Below are 20047 nucleotides of genomic sequence, written 5' to 3'. Positions count from 1 at the left end.
TGCTTTCTGGACAAATAAGTATTAAGGTGTATATAAGTATTTTCATAAGTATTCTCTAAGGTATATGAAGTGCTTAAGTATAGAAGGGTGACAGCCCTGCTAGAGTTAAGGTTTAGATCAAGTTTCTGTTTAAAGCTGGTCTTTCCTAAGTGCTGGAAAATCCACACTGTTACTTGGAATGCCCTGACATTTGGTGTGGCTTATGAGTGTGTATATTTCTATTACTGATCCAATTTTGGGATCATTTGGCCAAGGGGCAGCTGAGATACAGCCACACCCCCAAAATCGAGGTTTTTTTAAAATTGACAGACTTTGGCAACCAATTTCCCCTCATAGATAGAGATAAAACTAGGGCTCAGTTGATCACACCAGGATCTCCAAAGCTCAAGGACTGCCTGGACAGGGTGTATTGGTATCCACCAGCCCTGTGGTGAAAATCAAATTAAACATTTTTTTGAAAAAGGTTTTGCTCCTCTCGTTTAGGTCATCAGTAGTCTCTTGTGCTACATGATGAGCTAAAGGGATTACAGTGAAGTCATGCAGACAGAGAGGCTAACTACCGGGAAAACTGCCTCTTTTTTACAGCACTTGGGTAGCTCTGAGGGAAAGTTGCAGTCATTGAATCGGAGTCTATGCAGTGTGGGTTTAAATCCAAACGGAGGGAGATGTGTCAAGAACAAAAAACAGGCCTATTGCTCCAATCTGCCTCTTCAAGGGGGTTTTGATTTAGGGGAAATGTAATCAGAGTGCAGCAAAATAATCCAAAGGCGTTTACACTATTTTTGAACAGAAAATAAACTACACAAGCAAATAGTCGCTAGGAAGGGAGGGTGTTTGGTGTGGAAGAGTAGGTGGGAATAAAGGGAGAGGGATTGGAGGCTCAGATGATGGGGTGGGGGAATGCGACACTGTGAAGGAAAAGATGGGGGTTAGTGACAGGGGACTCAAGAAGATAGGGGCAGAGGCACCTTTCACTCTCACATTCCCCTCCTGTGTGTGTGTGCAATGATCTGGGGGCCCCCAGCCCAGCTACAGAGGTGTGACCCACCCTTCCTTGTCTTCTCATGCAAACCAGCTCCTGGAGAGGCCCTGCCTCTCTGGGGGAATCTGAGCCCCCTCCCTACCCCTCTGGGTAGGTTGGTCTGTAGGTCTCCCTTCTCTGCCGCCTCCCCCAGTGGTTCCTGAGCCCATCTTCCTGACCTTGTGTGTGCCAGCATGTGGGGCCTCTGTATATTTGTGTGTCTGACTCCCCGTTATCCCCTCATGTGAGCCAGGTTCCAGGGGAACTTGCATTTCTCGTGGTGCCTGAACCCCCTCCCCTGTGTGTGTGTGCAAGGATCTGGGAAAGCCCTGCCCCTCTGGGTGGGGAGCTGAGAACTGGCATGGTTGGAGCATGCCCCAAGAACACACTGATGAGAGCGGGGTGAGGAGGTGAGAATGGGCAGGCTTGACCAGTATCAGAAACTCTCCAGCCCTGGGGAGGGAATGAGACACCCACGGGCATGAATGGAGCAGTCCTCAGTCTCAGAGCTGTTGTGTTCACCTCCATGGGGTTTGCTGTTTCTGCTGCTAGTCTCTGAGGCTCAGGCTAGGTCTTGGCTCCTGCCTGACCTTCCTGGGCCTCTGGTGGCCTGGGTGCTGCCCCAGGCCTGAGATCTTTATTTAGAGCACTTGTTCCATACAGACATTGGCCTTTTCCCTGTAGAGCCAGGTGTCTCGTTACAAACTGCTCCCTGTCACCATTTCCAACCAATAGCAGTTACTGTCACCCTGCTAGGATTTTTTTGCTGCACCATCACAATTTGCTGCTCTCACCATTCCCCATCCCCTGGTCCAGGGGCAGCAAGTTGTGCTAGGTGGAAGCACTCCCATCACAATGTGCTACAACTGTGAAATCTCTGTTTTAAATTTGGACACAAAGAAAATAAGATTCCAATGTGATATAATTTCCTAAATTAGAAAAATCTCATTTTCGTTGTGCTCAAACTTAAAATAAGTATTTCACCAGGGTAGCAAATTGTGATAGGAGGGAATACCCTCCAGAGACAACACACAGTTGTGGCTAGTGGGGGGGGGGAGACAAAAATAAAAGGTTCTTGGGGGGTCACATGCCCTGCCAGATTGCTCAGGATGCCTCTAGCTGGGACACCCAGCAGTGAGGAGGCAGCCCTCCCTCTGGCAGTGCCACTCTCCCTGTGTCCTTGCAGCCCTGGGAGGGAGGAAGCAGCAGCGTGGCTGGCTGTATTATTGTAGCCCATGAGAGCCTCAGCCAAGGACCAGGACCCCATTTGGCTAGGCGCTGGTTGGCTGAGCTCCTCCCCAGCCACCTGAGGCTGCTTCACCTTCCCTGCTGCTGGAGTTCCACACGTTGCCCCTGCCTCTAATCCCTTCCTGTATGACATGGAGTAATAATAAATGTGGCTAGAAACAGGTCTGATCCTACCACCTCTCCCTGTTGGTGTCAGTGGGGCTTTTCTGTGGGCTGTTGACGAGAGGATGATTCACAGGTGTGTCTCGCGTGTGGCTATGAAAGGAGCTGGGGTTGGGGCGAGGGGCACTCATGTGATTGATCAGAATCTGGGCTCAGTGCCCAGGAATCCCATGGACACGGCCCAGACCTCCCCTCGGGTGCATGCTCTGGGACGTCATTCCCTAGTGCTCATCCAGACACAATGGCCGGCCTTTCCCAATGCACCAGCACTGAACAGAGACACCCCTGCCCCTCCTCTCTCCAGGCACCTGCCCTGTCTGTCTCTCTTCGGTTCACTAGCTGGGGAGGTTCCTGTCTTTTAAGGAAGGAGACTGAAATTCTGGCTGGATGCATCTGGTGTCATGTCTCTGCCCAAATTGGCTTGTTGGGGGAGCGTGGAGGGAGGGGGAAGGTGTCCTGAGCTGCTGCCACCAGAGAACTCCAGTTATTTTTAATGGAGGGAGGATCTGTCTGTGCTGAGCTTCTGGGTTAGATGCTGCTTCCACCTTTCTTTCTTTCCACTACTGAGCAGCTGCTGCTCCCCCCTAGGCTCTGTGCTAGTGAGAGACCTTCATTAAAGCTCCTCTGGTGGCTTAAACCAGCCACTTGGGCAGCCTGGCCTCTGCCATCATCAGCTGCTGAGCCAGAGACTCCAGGGGATGAGAAAGACCTGGGGGAAAGTGCTGGGGACAGTCAAGAAAGTGAATCTGCACAAACAGCCTCTCCTCACCCTGTGACATTCCCCAGGGTACCATCTGGACTGCTGGACCACTGTGTCCCTTCAATGCTCCAGTCTGGGGTAAATTTTATACCACTTTGCTGTCTAAACAGCCACTCCTGGTCAGTTTACACACAGCCACTAGCATGTAAATTCCACCCAGCCAAAATACATGAATGCTCTGGCCAGCCACTCATGAATCATATACAGGGTGACACCGGCAAATTCCCCAGTCCCAGACTTTCCCCAGAAATGTGTGTCTTTTACTGCCCAGCGCTCTCCTGGAAGATACAAGTTCATATAGGGTCTGTCATTTCATCAGTGGAAAATGGTAATGCACCAGCTTTGTTGTCCCAAATGGAGTTTCCACACACTTTAATCCAAACATACTGGTTAAAATAAAATAATAAAATAAATTCATTAACTACAGAAAGATAGATTTTAAATTATTACAAGTCATGAGGCATAAAAGTCAAGCCTGGTTACCGAGAAAATGAAAAGATTAAAAATGCAATCTAATGTCTAAACTTATCAAGCCAAATAAACATAAAAGCAAAATTTTTTTCTCACCAAAAGCTTATAGCAGTTGGTATTGCCTAAGAAAAGTGATTTATACTTTTCTCACCTCTTTGAGGGTCATCTCTTGCTGGGATTGAAGGCATGAGATTTTGAGCCGTCCCTGTGATGAAATGTAAATTTATTGTTTATATCTTTCCCCCTGCTGGACAATGGCTCTTTAAGACCTGACTAGGACCAACACGCCTTTGTCACTGAAAAACTGGTTTGTGGGTGTTAGCAAACCAAATATGTACCAAAATTACAGCATATTACAGTAGCAAGCCTACAGTAGAATCTTATAACTTCATACACCGTGTTGCTACACATATTTCAACAGAACAATAATGTTCAGCAGATCATGAATTTTCAAATGACACCTCACAAGGCATTCTTTGTACAAGATTTATCATTTTCTATTAAGTCATCCCGTGTTGATCTGAAGACATCAAGAGATGAAAAGTCCACCACTTCCATTGATAATTTGTTGCAGTGGTTGATCACCTTCACTATTAAAAATTTATGCCTAATTTCTCATCTGATTTCACCATCTTCAACTGCTAGCTATTGGTTGATCTTACGCCTTTATCCACTAAACTGAATTTCCCTTTGGCACCCATTATTGTCTCTCGCTGAAGGTTCTTCTACAGTGTAATCAAGTCACATCAGTCTTTCAACAAAACCCAAACTTTTTATAAAAATGGTAAAATTGTATTTTTCTTTTTTTCCTGTCTCAAAAACAGGCCAAGTATTTTTTTCATCAAAAATAAAGTCATCATGACAGAGACTGTCTACCCTAAAGACAAACATAGGATTTGCCAGACGGGATCAGACACAAAGTCAATCTAGTAATCCCGAGTATGTTATAAACAACTGAAAAAGTCCCTTTAGATTGAAATTGTGTAACCACCACTACCTGTCAGTGTCACTGTGTGTGCCAATTGTAATCAAAGAGCAGGATCAAAGGGGCTACTTTGGAGGATTCCCCCTGAAATTTTCCCTGAGGGCAGCACATTCCTTCAGCAGTTCCTAGGCTAAGGGTATGTCTACACTTCAAAATTAGATCGCTCTTATAGAAGTCGATTTTTAGAAATCGATTTTATATGGTTGATTGCGTACATCCACACTAAGCGCATTAAGTCGGTGGAGTGCATCCTCACTACCATGATTAGCATCAACTTACAGAGCGGTACATTGTGGGTAGCTATCCCACAGTTCCCGCAGTCTCCACTGCCCATTGGAATTTCGGGTTAAGCTTCCAATGCCTGATGGGGCAAAAACATTGTCACAGGTGGTTTTGGGTACATGTCGTCAGTCACCCCTCCCTCCATGAAAGCAACGGCAGACAATCATTTTGCGCCTTTTTTCCATGCAGACACCATACCACGGCAAGCATGGAGCCCGTTCAGCTCAGCTCACCGTCACTACTGCTGTTGTGTCCTGGGTGCTGCTGTCAGCAGACGGTGCAGTAGGACTGCTAACCATCGTCATCCACCGCTTCCGCTGCAACTCTGCTCTCCTGGTGACATGAATCCACCTCGCAGGTCCTCTCATCGTTCTGTATAAATATCTATTCTCATGGCATCCGTCATCATCCACCGCTTCTGATGCAACTCTGCTTTCCTGCAGACATTATACCACAGCAAGCATGGAGCCTCCTCAGCTCACCACTGCTGTTGTGAGCATTATAAACACCTTGTGCATTATCCTTCAGTATGTGCAGAACCTGCAAAAGCAGGAGAGGAGGCGATGACAGCGCAATCACGATAGTGATGAGGACATGGACACAGACTTCTCTCAAAGCATGGGACCTGGCAATTTGGTCATCATGGTGGTAATGGGGCAGGTTCCTGCCTTGGAATGCCGATTTTGGGCCCGGGAAACAAGCACAGATTGGTGGGACCGCACAGTGTTGCAGGTCTGGAGTGATTCCCAGTGGCTGCGAAACTTTCGCATGCGTAGGGGCACTTTCATGGAACTTTGTGACTTGCTTTCCCCTGCCCTGAAGTGCAAGAATACCAAGATGAGAGCAGCCCTCACAGTTGAGAAGCGAGTGGCGATAGCCCTCTGGAAGCTTGCAACACCAGACAGCTACCGGTCAGTCTGGAATCAATTTGGAGTGGGTAAATCTACTGTGCGGGCTGCTGTGATCCAAGTAGCCAACTCAATCACTGAGCTGCTGCTAGCAAGGGCAGTGACTCTGGTAAATGTGCAGGTCATAGTGGATGGCTTTGCTGCAATGGGGTTCCCTTACTGTGGTGGGGCCACAGACGGAACCCATATCCCTATCTTGGCACCGGAGCACCAAGCCAGCGAGTACATAAACCACAAGGGGTACTTTTCAATGGTGCTGCAAGCACTAGTGGATCACAAGGGACATTTCACTGACATCAATGTGGTATGGCCGGGAAAGGTGCATGACACTTGCATCTTCAGGAACTCTGGTCTGTTTGAACAGCTGCAGGAAGGGACTTACTTCCCAGACCAGAAAATTACCATTGGGGATGTTGAAATGCCTATAGTTATCCTTGGGGACCCAGCCTACCCCTTAATGTCACGGCTCATGAAGCCATACTCAGGCACCCTGGACAGTAGTAAGGAGCAATTCAACTATAGGCTGAGCAAGTGCAGAATGGTGGTAGAATGTGCATTTGAACATTTAAAAGTGCGCTGGTGCAGTTTACTGACTAGGTTAGACCTCAGCGAAACCAATATTCCCATTGTTATTGCTGCTTGCTGTGTGCTCCACAATATCTGTGAGAGTAAGGGGGAGATGTTTATGGCGGGGTGGGAGGTTGAGGCAAATCGTCTGGCGGCCGATTATGTGCAGCCAGACACCAAGGTGATTAGAAGAGCACAGCTGGGCACCCTGCGCATCAGAGAAGCTTTGAAAACCAGTTTCATGACTGGCCAGGCTATGGTGTGACAGTTCTGTTTGTTTCTCCTTGATGAAAACCCACCCCCTTGTTTAACTCTACTTCCTGTAAGCCAACTGACCTCCCCCCTTCAATCACCACTTTCAGAGGCAATAAAGTCATTATTGTTTCAAAATCATGCATTCTTTATTAATTCATCACACAAACAGGGGGAAAACTCGCAAGGTAGCCCGGGAGGGGTGGGTGAAGAGGGAAGCACCGGGTGGGTGGTGGATGAGGGGAGGAGGGAAGGACAAGGCCACACTACAGTTCAAAACTTATTGAATGCCAGCCTTCTGTTGCTTGAGCAATCCTCTGGAGTGGAGTGGCTGGGTGCCCATAGCCTTCCCCACCCCACCCCACCCCACCCCGCGTTCTTGGGCATCTGGGTGAGGAGAATATGGAACTTGGGGAGGAGGGCAGGCAGTTATACAGGGGCTGCAGTGGCGGTCTGTGCTCCTGCTGCCTTTTCTGCAGCTCATCCATGTCAGTGTGCTCCCCCATTAGCCTCAGCATTGCATCCTGCCTCCTCTCATCATGCTCCTCCCTCCTCTCATCGCATTCATTTAATGCTTTCCTGGACTCTGCCATTGTTCACCTCCATGCATTCTGCTGAGCTCTTTCAGTGCGGGAGGACTGCATGAGAACATGTCATTGCAAGTGCGGTTTTATTTGCCTTCTAATCTGCGCTAGCCTCTGGGATGGAGATGATAGGGGGAGTGTAGAAACATTTGCAGCTGCAGGAAGAAAAAAAGGGAGAGTAGTATTTAAAAAGATACATTTTAGAGAACAAAGGGAAGACTATTTCACACTGAATCAAGCGAATCACATTACATAGCACATGTGCTTTTGGTACAAGGTTGCATTTTGCCTCTTATATTGAATGCCTGCCGGTTTGGTGTGAGACATCACACATGCTCAACTGGTCAACAGAATTCGGCTTGCAGGCAGCCATGGTAAGGCAAAGGGTTTCGGCTTCTTCAGCCTTCATAACATGAGGGAATGGTTTCAAACAGCAGCGCCTTCCTTTCCCATACCAAGCAAAGCCCGTTGGGTTGGCCATTTAAAAGGAGGGGCTGTGGTTTTAGGGTGAATGTGTAGCACAACCCAACCCCCACCCAATTCTCTGGGATAATTGCTTCCCCCCCACCCCTCTAATGGGGCACTAGTATCAGGGAAGATCCCTGTCAGCCAAACTTGAACAGCTCAGCATGAACAGGCCACCCCCCCACCATGGCTAACAGCGGGGATGACTTCTTTTCAGCCAAAGACAAACAGCCAGCAGGAACGGGCACCTCTTAATGTCCCCTTAAACAAATTTCCCGTATTTCAACCAGGTGACCATGGATGATATCACTCTCCTGAGGATAACACAGAGAGATAAAGAACAGATGTTGCTTGAATGCCACCAAAGCCCAGGCCCATTCGCTGCCATGCTTTGTTCTGCAATGATTCCAGAATACTTGCTACTGGCTTGGTGTGGTAAAAGTGTCCTACCATGGAGGAAAGAATAAGGCTGCCCTCCACAGAAACCTTCTCCAAAGGCTTTTAGAGTACCTCCAGGAGAGCTTCATGGAGATGTCCCTGGAGGATTTCCACTCCACCCCCAGACACCTTAACAGACTTTTCCAGTAGCTGTACTGGCCATGAATGCATCCCAAGTCTTCAGGGCAAATTAATCATTAAACACACTTACTTTTAAACCCTGTATTATATTTACAAAGGTACACTCACCAGAGGTGCCTTCTCCAGCTTCATGGTCCGGGAGCCCGCCTTGGGAGAGTGTTGGCTCCAGGGTGATGAACAGTTCCTGGCTGCCGGGGAGAAGGGATTCTCCACTTGCCTGTTGTGCACTATCCTCAACCTCCTCCTCATCATCATCTTCTTCATCCACAAAATCCTCATCCCTGTTACACGAGACTCCCCCCTTGCAGGTGTCCATGGACAGTGGTGGGGTAGTGGTAGGTGCCCCTCCTAGAATTGCATGCAGTTCATCATAGAAGCGGCATGTCTGGGGCTCTGACCCAGAGCGACCATTTGCCTCCTTTGTTTTTTGATAGGCTTGCCTGAGCTCTTTAATTTTCACGTGGCACTGCTGTGTGTCCCTATTGTAGCCTCTGTCCATCATTCCCTTGGAGATTTTATCAAATATATTGGCATTTCATCTTTTGGAACGGAGTTCTGCCTGCACAGATTCTTCTCCCCATACAGTGATCAGATCTAGTGTCTCCCGTTCGGTCCATGCTGGAGCTCTTTTGCAATTCTGGGACTGCATGGTCACCTGTGCTGATGAGCTCTGCATGGTCACCTGTGCTGATCAGCTCGCCATGCTGGCCAAACAGAAAATGAAATTCAAAAGTTCGCAGGGCAGTTCCTGTCTACCTGGCCAGAGCATCTGAATTGAGAGCGCTGTCCAAAGCGGTCACAATGGAGCTCTCTGGGATAGCTCCTGGAGGCCAATAATGTCTAATTGCATCCACACTACCCCAAATTCGACCCAGCGAGGTCGATTTTAGCACTAAACCCCTCGCCAGGGAGGAGTACAGAAGTTGATTTTAAGAGCCCTTTAAGTCAACAAAACAGGCTTGGTCGTGTGGACGGGTGCAGGGTTAAATCAACCTAATGTGGCTAAATTCAACCTAAACTCATAGTGTAGACCAGGGCTAAGTAGATGCAGGAACTGGCTTTTCCTCTCTCTGTCCCTCCCCTGGTTCCCAGGAAAGTGAATCTGCCCGGGGATGTTGCAGTAAGTAGATCACAGAATCATAGAAATGTAGGCTTGGAAGGGAGCCATAAAATGTCACCTAGTCCAGCCCCCTGTTCTGAAGCAGAACTAAATAAACCTAGACCACCCTGACAATTATTTGTCTAACCTGTTTTTGACAATCTCCAACGATGGGGATTCCACAACCTCCCTTGGATGCTTATTCCAGAGCTTAACTATCCTTAGAGTTGGAAAGCTTTTCTTATCATCTAAACTAAATTTCCCTGGATGCACATTAAGCCAATTACTTCTTGTCCTACCTTTGGTGGACCTGGAGAACAATTGATCACTGTCCTCTTTATAAGCAACCTTAACTATTTGAAGACTGTTAACAGATCCCTCCTCATTCTTCTTTTCTCTAGACTTATCAAGCTTAGTCTTGAAGCCAGATATGTCTTTTGCCTCCACTGCTCCCCTTGAAAGGCTATTCCAGAACTTCACTCCTCTGATGGAGCGTTACAGGACCCACACTGTGATCAATCTGAGTTAGGTGCCAGATGTTTCTATACAATCAGTGGGGAGAACTAGGCACCTAAAACTGTGAACCAACAAAACCAGCTTTCTAAGCAAGGAGCTGACTAGCAATCAATGGAAGATACCAACTAGCCAGATGTGTCCTAAGTCCAGGCTGCAGGAAGGAGCCTAGCTCTGCTTAGCAATTCAGGAATGGGAACATGCCTTGGGAGATGGCTTAGGTTCCTAAGGCGTTTCTTGCAGGAATGAGCTAGGTGCTTGCCTCACTTCCCACAAAATGGTTGGAGGAGATGGTGATGCCTCTCTTACAACTTTCACCATGGTGTTTGCAAAAAGAAAAGGAGTACTTGTGGCACCTTAGAGACTAACAAATTTATTAGAGCATAAGCTTTCGTGAGCTACATCTCACTTCATCGGACGAAGTGAGCTGTAGCTCACGAAAGCTTATGCTCTAATAAATTTGTTAATCTCTAAGGTGCCACAAGTACTCCTTTTCTTTTTGCGAATACAGACTAACACGGCTGCTACTCTGAAACCTGTCATGGTGTTTGCAGCAGTCATCTGGCAATAGGTTACATACCACAGTTAGTAGTTCTGTAATTTCATATCTGGGTTCCTTCAGAAATCTGGGGTAAATCCCATCTGGCCCTGGTGACTTATTACTGTTCAATTTATCAATTTGGTCCAAAACGTCCTCTGCTGATACCTCAATCTGGGGCAGTTCCTCAAACAGAGATATGAACTCTGCATATACTTCACTGGAGATCTGAGCTCTGCAGGCTGCCTTAAACAATGGCTTCCCCAGTCATCTCAGTGAGGTGTTAACCCCACAGGCCATCTGAGGGCAATGGAAATACCAGGGCAGGGTGGGGTTCTTGAACCTCCATGGGGACTGCATGGGTGACTTATGGCTCAGTCTGGCCCATACTATGTAACTCTGTAAATCCATTAGATACACAAATTGCTGTGGATTCTCTGGCCCATAATGAGCCTGAAGTGGGGATGGGGATCCTGTGCAACTGAGATTCTCAGTCCTTTGTGAATTTTTGTTATTAAAGAACAAAATGAGGAGAAAAAGAGAGAAGATGGAGTAAAATTTGAGAAAGTACATCAGCTCCCAAGAGAGAAAGAGCAGTTGCTTGTGCAGAGATGGAGGAGGAGGAGGAGAAGAGGGGGACTTCACAGAGACTATGGAGAAAAGTAACCAAACTGTCTCAGCAAAGGTCCTTTCTGCAGAAGCCAAAATAGAGGATAATAGATAGAGGCAAAGTGCCAGCAACTGACTGCTGAGCAGCTGAAGAGGAGATGACATCAAAGATCTCCCCCTCCTCTACCCATTCCCCATCTCTGCATCAAGGCTTATGGCCAATGCTCCTGTTGTTGATTAAATTGAATTTAGCATCCCCCTTTATCCCCATCCCATGTGAGGGGCCCTCATGCTGCAGGGAGGTGATGTCTGGCAGGTTAAAACTCAGGCTGCTCACAAAAGCAAATATTGTGAGGTCTTGGAGTTACTATGATGCAGGTTATTAGTTCTTCCCCATCTCTCCTCCCTCTAGGACTTACAGAGAACCCAGACCAGGTACCTCTCCATGTCATTCATCTGGGTGGCTTTGTAGAACCCAAAACTATGTTTTTTTTATCATGGGAAACAGTCTCACAAGAGATATGATGACTAGTTCAAGCACAAACCCTGTCAAAACCACAAAAAACTGGGGCAAAGACAAAATGTGCAGGTTAGTGAAAGAACCACTTCATGAGGGTAATCCAGAGGGTTTAAGATAAACCAGCTTTCAGGTGACAACATGGAGTCCATAGAGAAGGGTCTGTCTTCACTGCGGAGCTAACTCCAGTTATCTATTCGCGACCACATTGAAATAACACGCAAGTTACAGTGTCCACACTGGCACTGTTCTCACTTTGCATGTCACTATGACTTCTGGTAGCAGATCCCATGACTCTCAGTACTACAGAATGACGAGTTACTTTCCAGTTCAGGATTTTGTGTGTGAGTGGACAGATCTTGAGTTAGGGTAACACTCAGGTTATAACTAGAGCCAAGCCAAGTCATGAGAGTGTAATAACTTCTCAACAACTATTGAACTTAGAAGAAGATGGAGTATTATTTGGATTCCTTTACAAGCAAAAGTCAGACTTAAAATGGAGCTGGATAAAGATTCCACTGTGTTTCTAACTTCACAACAGGGCAATCAGAGGCTACTTAAAACAGTGAGGTTGCAGCAAACCTCGGTGCTACTAAAAACATACAGGGGAAATCTGTGGTCCCCTGGGTTTGTTACAGTGAGGGAGTTAACATCTAACTAAACAGCATATGCTAAACATCTGTGTTGTGAAGCGAACAGTTCAGACATTAAATGAGAGACAGATTCAGCTAGACCAGCAAAACAGCAGATCCCTGAAGTTAAATAAATGATGGACTCCAGTACAAAACAAATTAGCTAAACTTTTGGACAAGGAGCTTTCAATGAACATGTCCTCAGGAAGACACCTAGACAGCTGCTAAGCACAAGTTCAGCAGGATGTTCTACCCCAGTGACACCCATTGAAAATATCACACCTACAACCCAATCACAGACAGTGACTCATGACAGCACCAATGAGCCTCATGTCTTTGCTTCTACTACAAGTGACCCTAGCAGCATGCAGCAGATTGACTTTGAAAGTCAATCTGCCCAGCTCCATTCACCGCATCCCGGGACAGATTGACTTTCCTAGGGAGAAGGTGAGGAGCAGAGAAAGGAAAACCCAGTTCCTGTCTCTGCCTGGTCCCCACGCTGCTGGGGGGATGCGCTGCCCTGGGAACAGTGCGGGGTGGGAGGGAAGATTCCCCAAAGTGGCTCTTTTGAATCTACTCCTTTCTAATATTTGGTTCAGAGACACTGTTATTGGGAAGTTAACAACATCTCAGCAGGTTTGGTCCCTGGTGTATAGTGTGCTGGATATTTAATCACAGTACTTTTGATAATAATGGATTGGTAAGGGTTTTTTTTAAAATGTCCTTTTAAATTGAAGAGGGAGGGGTATGTAGTGTGCAAGAATTGAGTAGTTTCCCTTAAAAAGAAAAGGAGTACTTGTGGCACCTTAGAGACTAACAAATTTAAAAATAGTTTCCCTTGAAATAGTTTGCGAGCCCTCTGGTGACACACTTTGTGTTCTATGTTTTAAAGAAGCTGCTGTCAGAAACCACCCAGCTGCATCAGTGTATGTATGTGGCTCAGCCTTGCATGTCTGTGTATAGAGGAGAACCTCAGAGTTACGAACACCAGAGTTACAAACTGACTGGTCAACCACACACCTCATTTGGAACCAGAAGTACGCAATCAGGCAGCAGTAGAGACAAAAGAAAGAAAGAAAGAAAGAAAGAAAGAAAGAAAGAAAGAAAGAAAGGCTAATACAGTGCAGTATAAACATAAATACTAAAAAAAAAATTAAGGAAAAGCAGCATTTTCCTTCTGCATAATAAAGTTTCAAAGCTGTTTTAAGTCAATGTTCAGTTGTAGACGTTTGAAAGAACCATAACGTTTTGTTCAGTTATGAACCTTTTCAGAGTTACAACCAACCTCCATTCCTGACTGTTCATAACTCTGGGGTTTTACTGTAGTTAGTAAACAGTTATTTGGGAGCCAGCTGTGCCCCTGTGGCTTCTCCATACTGAGTTTGTTGGGTAAAGAGCAAAAGACATAACTGAATATTTTTCATTTCCTGTTTTTCTCTCCTTCTGTATTTATTTCCCCCTCCACAGCCAGACCGCACCCCACCACCTCCCCAGAACCTGACAATGGCTTTCCTGAGCTGTCTGCACTGCTGCCATTGCTCTTCTCTATCCCCCAGAAGGGGGATGGGGGGGCAATGTTATTCTGCAGCCTGTCGGGGCAAGAAGGACGATGGGGAGTTTCAGGAGGGGCTTTGGTCCATTTCACACCTTGATTCCCTCCAGCTGCTTTCTCTGCAGACATATGCTCTAGACTCTGCAATGCTGGAAGAACCCTTGGTCACCTTATTGCAGCCCCGATCCACCCATTCCCACCAGGACTAAACCCCAAAAGCCATTTTTAAACCCTGTCAAGTAAGAGTCCCTGAAGTTACCAAATGCTAGAAAAGAGCAGAACCAAAGGAGTCGCTTGGGGGGGGGGGTTCCCCCTGACACGGTCCCCAGGGCAGCGCATCCCCCCAGCAGTGCGGGGACCAGGCAGAGGCAGGAACTGGCTTTTCCTCTCCCTGCTCCTCACCTTGTCCCAGGAAAGTCAACCTGCCCAGGTGCTTCAGGGACCGGGGCTGGGCACGGCTGGGAGCCGGGAACCTCCCTCCCCACTGATTGCTCCGGCTGCTCCTTCCAGTCTCTGCCCCTGTCTCCCTCCTGCCCCCTCCCCTCCCCTCGGGCTGGGAGACTCGGTCCCTGGCTGGCCCCAGTCCAGGGTGGTCGCTCTCCCAGAGCTGGCTCAGCTCCTGCAGGCGCTCAGGGGGGCAGAGCCGGGGTGGGGGTCAGGGAGGGCAGCAGCTCTGGGACTCACAGACCCCCGCACCCCCGGGAGCAGAGCTGGGGCGAGGAGGGGCCGTTGCTGCAGAATCACTTTCCTGCCCGGCCCCAGCCCTTTCCCCCGGGTCTCCCCCTCACCTGCAGGCTCCGGCTCAGGGGCTGGTGTCGGCAGAGCCCGCGGCTGGTTCCAGCCCCCGCAGAAAGTCCCCCCGGCTGGGCCCCGAGGGGCGCTAGGGAAGGGCTCTCCTTGCACACACCCCGCTGGGGGGCAGCAGCGGCTCAGCCCGGGCTCCCAAATCACATGGAACCATGGAGGCAGCAGCAACAGCGCCACCCTCTGAGCTGCCTGACCCAAGAAGCTCAAATTGCAAATACCCCCTGGCTTCATGGACAGAGTTAAAGAGCCAGCGCAGCCTGCCCGTCCCCAGCCCCTGCACCATCCGGAGCCCTCTGGTGGCAGGAGCTAATGAATCCCGCCCCCCTCCTGCGCTCTGCTCTGGGGATGAAAACGTGGCCCAGGAGGCATCCAGCCAGAATCTTTTCCCAACCCTGGAAATGTGACCAGGGCTGTGTCTCAGCTCATCCAGAGCGATGGCTCTCTAGTCCCCGGAGCATCGCCCCAGGCTCCTGCTTCCCCCCCACACACACACACCCTCACCCCAGGTGCTAGGAGAAGGGAACCAAACACTTGCTCACCAGACACCCTGCAAAGGGCACCCAGATTGACGGGGCACCTTCAGCGGGGGCTGGGGGATAGATGGCTCTGACCCACCCTCTCTGAGCTTTCAGTTCCTTCTTGGGACTCCAAGCATCATCATGCCCCTGGCAGAGCTCTGGGAGACAAAGACTTCACACCAAACCAACAAACAAAAATATTAGGAATTTATTTGTATAAAAAGAAAAATTCAGGTAAAAAATTCAATGAGACATAAAAGACTCACCCAAAACATGAATTTCCAGAAACACAAGACCCTGCCCCTCCCCATGGTCCAGAAACAAGGACAAAATCCAGGGCAATTATTTCAGGAATAATCCCAGTGGGTCAAAATCTCAGCTGAGCCCCTTCCTGAAAATAGAGATAAGGGATTCCAAATACAGACCTTCCTTTCCATTTGGTAACACACTGCCCCCGACAGAGAGAGCTGGGAAGGGACAGGAGAGCATCAAATCGTTATAATAATGGATGACAAAAAGGCGGAGGTGTTTAATGCCTACTTTTCATCAGTATTCACTAGTCTGACCAGGTACTTAACATATTTAACATAAACAGCAAAGGGGAAGGAATTCAAGCCAAAACAGGGAAAGAACAGGTTAAAGAATAGAGACATTAGATGTATTGAAATTGACTCTAGACTAGGGTACTTAAGTAACTAGCTGAACTAGTCTCTGGATCTTTAGGGATTATCTATGAGAACTCAGAGGACGGGTGAGGTCCCAGAGCACTGGAGTAAGGCAAACATTGTAGCTATCTTTAAAAAGGGAAACAAAGAGAACTTGGAGAACTTTAATAAAGTAAATACTAATGAAAACTGTGTGATCATGGGAGACTTTAACTTCCCAGATATAGACTGGAGGACCAGTGCTAGTAATAATAATAGGGCTCAGATTTTCCTAGATGTGATAGCTGATGGATTCCTTCATCAAGTAGTTGCTGAACCGACTAGAGGGGATGCCATTTTAGATTTAATTTTGGTGAGTAGCGAGGACCTCACAGAAGAAATGGTTGTAGGGGACAATCTTGGCTCAAGTGATCATGAGCTAATTCAGTTCAAACTAAATGGAAGGATTAACAAAAATAAATCTGCAACTAGAGTTTTTGATTTCAAAAGGGCTGACTTTCAAAAATTAAGGAAATTAGTTAGGGAAGTGGATTGGACTGAAGAACTTATGGATCTAAAGGTAGAGGAGGCCTGGGATTACTTTAAATCAAAGCTGCAGAAGCTATCGGAAGCCTGTATCCCAAGAAAGGGGAAAAAATTCATAGGAAGGAGTTGTAGACCAAGCTGGATGAGCAAGCATCTTAGAGAGGTGATTAAGAAGAAGCAGAAAGCATACAGGGAGTGGAAGATGGGAGGGATCAGCAAGGAAAGCTACCTAATTGAGGTCAGAACATGTAGGGATAAAGTGAGACGGGCTAAAAGTCGAGTAGAGTTGGACCTTGCAAAGGGAATTAAAACCAATAGTAAAAGGTTCTATAGCCATATAAATAAGAAGAAAACTAAGAAAGAAGAAGTGGGGCCGCTTAACACTGATGATGGAGTAGAGGTTAAAGATAATCTAGGCATGGCCCAATATCTTAACAAATACTTTGCCTCAGTCTTTAATAAGGCTAAAGAGGATCTTAGGGATAATGGTAGCATGACAAATGGGAATGAGGATATGGAGGTAGATATTACCATATCTGAGGTAGAAGCGAAACTCAAACAGCTTAATGGGACTAAATCAGGGGGCCCAGATAATCTTCATCCAAGAATATTAAAGGAATTGGCACCCAAAATTGCAAGCCCATTAGCAAGAATTTTTAATGAATCTGTAAACTCAGGAGTAGTACCGAATGCTTGGAGAATTGCTAATATAGTTCCTATTTTTAAGAAAGGAAAAAAAAGTGATCCGGGTAACTACAGGCCAGTTAGTTTGACATCTGTAGTATGCAAGGTCCTGGAAAAAATTTTGAAGGACATTGAAGTCAATGGTAAATGGGACAAAATACAACATGGTTTTACAAAAGGTAGATCGTGCCAAACCAACCTGATCTCCTTTTTTGAAAAAGTAACAGATTTTTTAGATAAAGGAAATGCAGTGGATCTAATTTACCTAGATTTCAGTAAGGCGTTTGATACCGTGCCACATGGGGAATTATTAGTTAAATTGGAGAAGATGGGGATCAATATGAACATCAAAAGATGGATAAGGAATTGGTTAAAGGGGAGACTGCAACGGGTCCTACTGAAAGGCGAACTGTCAGGTTGGAGGGAGGTTACCAGTGGAGTTCCTCAGGGATCGGTTTTGGGACCAATCTTATTTAATCTTTTTGTTACTGACCTTGGCACAAAAAGTGGGAGTGTGCTAATAAAGTTTGCAGATGATACAAAGCTGGGAGGTATTGCCAATTCAGAGAAGGATCGGGATATTATACAGGAGGATCTGGATGACCTTGTAAACTGGAATAATAGTAATAGGATGAAATTTAATAGTGAGAAGTGTAAGGTTATGCATTTAGGGATTAATAACAAGAATTTTAGTTATAAGTTGGGGACGCATCAATTAGAAGTAACGGAAGAGGAGAAGGACCTTGGAGTATTGGTTGATCATAGGATGACTATGAGCTACCAATGTGATATGGCTGTGAAAAAAGCTAATGCGGTTTTGGGATGCATCAGGAGAGGCATTTCCAGTAGGGATAAGGAGGTTTTAGTACCATTATACAAGGCACTGGTGAGACCTCACCTAGAATACTGTGTGCAGTTCTGGTCTCCCATGTTTAAAAAGGATGGCTTCAAACTGGAGCAGGTACAGAGAAGGATTACTAGGATGATCCGAGGAATGGAAAACTTGTCTTATGAAAGGAGACTTAAGGAGCTTGGCTTGTTTAGCCTAACTAAAAGAAGGTTGAGGGGAGATATGATTGCTCTCTATAAATATATCAGAGGGATAAATACAGGAGAGGGAGAGGAATTATTTAAGCTCAGCACCAATGTGGACACAAGAATAAATGGGTATAAACTGGCCACCAGGAAGTTTAGACTTGAAATTAGACAAAGGTTTCTAACTATCAGAGGAGTGAAGTTTTGGAATAGCCTTCCAAGGGAAGCAGTGGGGGCAAAAGATCTATCTGGTTTTAAGATTCTACTTGATAAGTTTATGGAGGAGATGGTATGATGGGATAATGGGATTTTGGTAAGTAATTGATCTTTAAATATTCAGGGTAAATAGGACTAATCCCCTGAGATGGGATATTAGATGGATGGGATCTGAGTTACTATAGAAAATTCTTTCCTGGGTATCTGGCTGGTGAATCCTGCCCTTATGCTCAGGGTTTAGCTGATCGCCATATTTGGGGTCGGGAAGGAATTTTCCTCCAGGGCAGATTGGAGAGGCCCTGGAGGTTTTTCGCCTTCCTCTGTAGCATGGGGCATAGGTGACTTGAGGGAGGCTTCTCTGCTCCTTGAAGTCTTTAAACCATGATTTAAGGACTTCAATAGCTCAGACATAGGTGAGGATTTTTGTAGGAGTGGGTGGGTGAGATTCTGTGGCCTGCGCTGTGCAGGAGGTCAGACTAGATGATCAGAATGGTCCCTTATGACCTTAGTGTCTATGAATCTAACTATAGTCTGGTCACCCTAACTTCAACACCTGGAAAAATACTGGAACAAATTATTAAACAATCAGTTTGTAAGTACCTACAGGATAATAGGATTATAAGAAATAGCCAACATGGATTTGTCAAGAACAAAGCATGCCAAATCAATCTAAGTTCCTTCTTTGACGGGGTTACTGGTGTAGTGGCTCTGGGGAAAGCAGTCGATATATCTTGATTTTAGTAAGGTTTTTGGCACAGTCCCTTATGACAATCTCAGAAACAAACTAGGGAAATGTGGTCTAGATGGAATTACTATATGGTGGGTGCAAAACTGTTTGAAAGGCCATACTCAAAGAGTAGTTACCAATGGCTCATTGTTAAACTACAGGGACATATCTAATGAGGCTCCTCTGGGGTCAGTCATGAATCTGGTACTATTCAATATTGTCATTAATCACTACGATAATAGAGTGGAGAATATGCTTATAACACTTGCTGATAACACCAAGATGGGAGGGATTTCTAGCCCTTTCGAGGACAGGATTAGAATTCAAAATGACCTTGACAAATTGGAGAATGGGTCTCTAATCAAGTTAGTAAAGACAAGTGCAAAATGGTACACTTAGGAAGGAAAAAAATCATTTGCTTTCTAACTATTAGGGTAGATAAACTCTGGAAGAGACTTCCAGGGGAGGGAGGCATCCCCATCATTGGAGGTTTTTAAGAACAGGTTAGACAAACACCTGGCAAAGGTGATCTAGGTTTACTTGCTCCTGGCTCAGTGCAGGAAATTGGACTTGATGACCTCTTGGGGTTCCTTCCAACCCTGGTGTGCTGGAACAATTTTTATAGAGGGGATGCTGCGAGCCATTAAACTAAACTGTAAACCAGGGGTTCTGAAACTGGGGATCAGGACCCCTCAGGGGGTCATGAGGCTATTAGATGGGGGTCTTGAGCTGTCAGCCTCCATCTCAAACCCTGCTTTTCCTCCAGCATTTATAATGGTGTTAAATATATAAAAATATGTTTTTAATTTGGGGGGAGGGGGTTGTCGCACTCAGAGGCTTGCTACGTGAAAGGGGTCACCAGTACAAAAGTTTGAGAACCATTGCTGTAAACCCTGTATATAACAGAAACCACTTCAAGCCAGGGGGTTTGGCAGCACTCCCAGTTCCAGTACCTATGATCCAACCCTGCATTTCTGTGATTCTATGAACACAGTAATTACCAGCCCCTCACAACTCTCCAGGGAGTTGGAGAACTATTATCTCCACTGTAGAGATGGGAAAAATGGACACAGAGAGAGGAGGGGAAGTGACCAGCACTAGCTCACACCCAGGAGTCCTAACTCTT

The 20047-nt window shown here is 46.6% G+C and overlaps 1 protein-coding gene across 1 annotated transcript in view; it reads right to left on the bottom strand.

Annotated features, from left to right (window-relative positions):
- Window positions 1–14775, bottom strand: part of LOC119843039 — a 338482-nt gene extending 323707 nt beyond the window's left edge. Inside the window, exon 1 of the mRNA XM_043497479.1 lies at window positions 14533–14775. The gene's annotated coding sequence lies outside the window, so the exon portion shown is untranslated. The remainder of the gene's footprint in view (window positions 1–14532) is intronic.
- Window positions 14776–20047: the final 5272 nt, after the last annotated feature.

Source organism: Dermochelys coriacea, chromosome 14 (genome assembly GCF_009764565.3).
Source record: "Dermochelys coriacea isolate rDerCor1 chromosome 14, rDerCor1.pri.v4, whole genome shotgun sequence".
Taxonomy (NCBI): domain Eukaryota; kingdom Metazoa; phylum Chordata; order Testudines; family Dermochelyidae; genus Dermochelys; species Dermochelys coriacea.
This window is presented reverse-complemented; position numbering and strand designations above follow the sequence as displayed.